The sequence below is a fragment of the Bos mutus genome, chromosome 5 (assembly GCF_027580195.1).
Source record: "Bos mutus isolate GX-2022 chromosome 5, NWIPB_WYAK_1.1, whole genome shotgun sequence".
In the NCBI taxonomy this organism is placed as follows: domain Eukaryota; kingdom Metazoa; phylum Chordata; class Mammalia; order Artiodactyla; family Bovidae; genus Bos; species Bos mutus.
Window position 1 is genome coordinate 27,990,589 of NC_091621.1, and position 4,717 is coordinate 27,995,305.

Below are 4,717 nucleotides of genomic sequence, written 5' to 3' on the forward strand. Positions count from 1 at the left end.
TTGAGGATAATTTCTGCACAAATTTATGTTCTGCTTTCAGGAAAATAGGGAGAGGACAGAGAACTTTTCTTGGATCTGCTCCTTCTCAGTTGCCTTCAGCTCAAAATAATTCTTGTGCCCAAAGGGAAGATTTTGGGGTGGCATATTCTGTTATTCTTCTGTGTGTGCATGCATGCTGCTGTTTCAGTTGTGTCTGACTCTTAATGACCTTATGGACTGTCGCCCACCAGTCTCCTCTGTCCATGGAATTTTCCAGGCAAGAATCCTGGAGTGAGTTGCCATGCCCTCCTCGGGGGGATCCTCCTGACCCAGGGATGGAACCCACATCTCATGTCTCCTGCATTGTCAGGCAGATTCTTTGCCACTAGAGATGAGAGAGTTGATTTCTAGGTAGGTTGATAAGAAGTTCCAGGTCTCCAAGGAGGAGAAAGGAGCCTGGGGCTTTCAAAGAGGAGATAGAGTGTTAGAATTCTCAAGAAGGAAAAAAGAACAAATGTCTTTTTTCTCTACATTCTTTAGTCTTAATGAGGAGAAGGGAATGACAGAGGATGAGATGGTTGCGTGGCATCACCAACTCAATGGACATGAGTTTGAGTAAGCTCCAGGAGTTGGTGATGTACAGGGAAGTCTGGCATGCTGCAGTCCATGGGGTCGAAAAGAGATGGACACATGACTGAACTGAACTGAACTTAGTCTTAGTCACATAAAGCTTTCACTTTCATTAAGAGGCTCTTTAGTTCTCCTTCTATTTCTGCCATAAGGGTGGTGTCATCTGCACATCTGAGGTTATTGATATTTCTCCCGGCAATCTTGATTCCAGCTTGTGCTTCAAAGTGAAAGAGGAGAGTGAAAAAGTTGTCTTAAAATTCAACATTCAGAAAACTAAGATCATGGCATCTGGTCCCATCACTTTATGCCAAATAGATGGGGAAACAGTGGAAACAGTGACAGACTTTATTTTGGGGGGCTCCAAAATCACTGCAGGTGGTGATTGCAGCCATGAAATTAAAAGACACTTGCACTTTGGAAGTAAAGCCATGACCAATCTAGACAGCATGTTATAAAGCAGAGACATTACTTTGCCAACAAAGGTCCCATCTAGTCAAAGCTATAGTTTTTCCAGCAGTCATGTATGGATGTGAGAGTTGGACTATAAAGAAAGCTAAGCGCAGAAGAATTGATGCTTTTGAACTGTGGTGTTGGAGAAGACTCTTGAGAGTCGCTTGGACTGCCTGGAGATCCAACCAGTCTATCCTAAAGGAAATCAGTCCTGGAAGGATTGATGCTGAAGCTGAAACTCCAATACTTTGGCCACCCAATGCAAAGAACTGACTCATTAGAAAAGACCCTGATGCTGGGAAAGATTGAAGGCAGGAGGAGAAGGGGATGACAGACGATGAGATGGTTGGATAGCATCACCAACTCAATGGAAATAAGTTTGAGTAAACCCCGGGAGTTGGTGATGGACAGGGAACCCTGGCGTGCTGCAGTCCATGGGGTCGCAAAGAGTCAGAAATGACTGAGCAACTGAACTGAACTGAATCCTGTTATCTTAAAATGTAAATTATGGGAGTGGGTCTGGTAAGATCTTTCTATTGTTAGTTCTAATCCTGTCATCTTAAAATGTAAATTGTGGGTGTGGGTCTGGTAAGATCTTTACAACCTTGAGACATTCTTTTGATTTATTCTAAAAATCAACTTAAAAACGTATATAGCTCCCTTGCTAACACTAGCGAGTGGGGCACTCTTTGTCCCTCTTCTGATGTCTATGTCAGAAGCTTTCTCAAATTGCCAACGTCTGTTGGATCATCGAAAAGAAAGAGAGTTCCAGAAAAACATCTACTTCTGCTTTATTGACTATGCCAAAGCCTTTGACTGTGTGGATCACAACAAACTGTGGAAAATTCTTCAAGAAATGGGAATACCAGACCATCTGACCTGCCTCTTGAGAAATCTGTATGCAGGTCAAGAAGCAACAGTTATAAATGGACATGTAACAACAAACTGGTTAAAAAGCAGGAAAGGAGTACATCAAGGCTGTATATTGTCACTCTGCTTATTTAACTTATATGCAGAATACATGATGAGAAACGCTGGGCTGCATGAAGCACAAGCTGGAATCGAGATTGCCGGGAGAAATATCAATAACCTCAGATATGCAGATGACACCACCCTTCTGGCAGAAAGTGAAGAAGAACTAAAGAGCCTCTTGATGAAAGTGAAAGAGGAGAGTGAAAAAGTTGGCTTAAAGCTCAACATTCAGAAAACGAAGATCATGGCATCTGGTCCCATCACTTTATGCCAAATAGATGGGGTAACAGTGGAAACTGTGACAGACTTTATTTTGGGGGGGCACCAAAATCACTGCAGATGGTGACTGCAGTCATGAAATTAAAAGACCTTGGAAGAAAAGTTATGACCAACCTAAGAGTATATTAAAAAGCAGAGACATTACTTTGCCAACAAAGGTCTGTCTAGTCAAAGCTATGATTTTTCTGGTAGTCATGTATGGATGTGAGAGTTGGACTATAAAGAAGGTTGAACACTGAAGAATTGATGCTTTTAAACTGTGGTGTTGAAGAAGATTCTTGAGAGTCCCTTAGACTACAAGGAGATCCAACCAGTTAATCCTAAAGGAAATCAGTCCTAAATATTCACTGGAAGGACCCATGCCACCTGATACAAAGAACATACTCATTTGAAAAGACTCTGATGATGGGAAAGATTGAAGGCAGGAGAAGGGGATGACAGAGGATGAGATGGTTGGATGGCATCACCAACTCAATGGAAAAAAGTTTGAGTAAACCTCGGGAGTTGGTGATGGACAGGGAGGCCTGGCATGCTGCAGTCCATGGGGTCGCAAAGAGCTGGACACGACTGAGTACTGAACTGATGATACTTTAATAAAACTCTGGTAAACAAAAGCTCTTGAGTGATCAAGGCTGGTCTCTGGTCCAGAAGCTAAGTCTTCTTCTAAATCTTCAAAGATCACAAATGCGACACCGTTCACCATAAGCTATCAGAGCCACCTGGGAAGCCCTATTCTTCTGTAGGTTTTACTGTAAATTCCCTTTGCACAATGACCCTTTATGTTCTAAAATAGAAACTGAAGTAAGGCATTGTCAGAAAGGAGTTGGAATGTTATTCATCTGAACTTATGATGGTAAACATTAATTTATAAATTAAGAATTTAGAATAGACACTGGAAAAGTGAGTATAGGAATCTGGCTGAGCAACACAGTGTTGTGATACCTATCTATCAGAACAACAGGCAGTGTGTCATGTTCTTTTGTGGAAAGTGTTAAATGAAAAAGATGAAGCCAAGTTAGTGAAAGCACATAAAACAATTTGATGAAAATAATTTAATGAAAGATTGGAGCTCATTTTTAGTTGAGTAAAATGTTCATTCAGGTTTCTTTTCTTTATACTTGCTTAAATTATATGCAGGTCAGGAAGCAAAAGTTAGAACTGGACGTGGAACAACAGACTGGTTCCAAACAGGAAAAGGAGTACGTCAAGGCTGTATATTGTCATCCTGCTTATTTAACTTATATTCAGAGTACATCATGAGAAACGCTGGGTTGGAAGAAGCACAAACTGGAATCAAGATTGCCGGGAGAAATATCAATAACCTCAAATATGCAGATGACACCACCCTTATGGCAGAAAGTGAAGAGGAACTCAAAAGCCTCTTGATGAAAGTGAAAGGAGAGTGAAAAAGTTGGCTTAAAGCTCAACATTCAGAAAATGAAGGTCATGGCATCCGGTCCCATCACTTCATGGGAAATAGATGGGGAAACGGTGTCAGACTTTATTTTTGGGGGCTCCAAAGTCACTGCAGATGGTGACCACAGCCATGAAATTAAAAGACGCTTACTCCTTGGAAGAAAAGTTATGACCAACCTAGATAGCATATTGAAAAGCAGAGACATTACTTTGCCAACAAAGGTTCATCTAGTCAAGGCTATGGTTTTTTCAGTGGTCACGTAAGGATGTGAGAGTTGGACTGTGAAGAAAGCTGAGCGCTGAAGAATTGATGATTTTGAACTGTGGTGTTGGAGAAGACTCTTGAGAGTCCCTTGGACTGCAAGGAGATCCAACCAGTCCATTCTAAAGGAGATCAGTCCTGGATGTTCTTTGGAAGGAATGATGTTAAAGCTGAAACTCTAGTACTTTGGCCACCTCATGGGAAGAGTTGACTCGTTGGAAAAGACTCTGATGCTGGGAGGGATTGGGGGCAGGAGGAGAAGGGGACGACAGAGGATGAGATGGCTGGATGGCATCACCGACTCGATGGATGTGAGTTTGAGTGAACTCTAGGAGTTGGTGATGGACAGGGAGGCCTGGCGTGCTGCAATTCATGGGGTTGCAAAGAATCGGACACGACTGAGCAACTGAACTGAACTGAACTGGAATTCATAATAAAATAGGTGTAAGTTCCTCTTTAGCAATAGTGCCAAATTCTTCCTGAGCAATGTCTTCAAGCAATGTCATTTCATAATTTTCTTGCAGATTAGTTCTTAGGACATCAGAATGTCCCTCTTCAGACATAAGAAAGAAAAAATTTAAAGTCAGTGGACCAATAAGCATTTCCTATTTACCACATGTCTCAAAGGGTGGAGCTTCCAAACCTGTCAGATAAGAGGGAAGTGAAAAGATGTTAAATACCAAGACCAGCTCACCCTGGTCAGCCTGGACTTTTGGCTTCTCAGTCAAG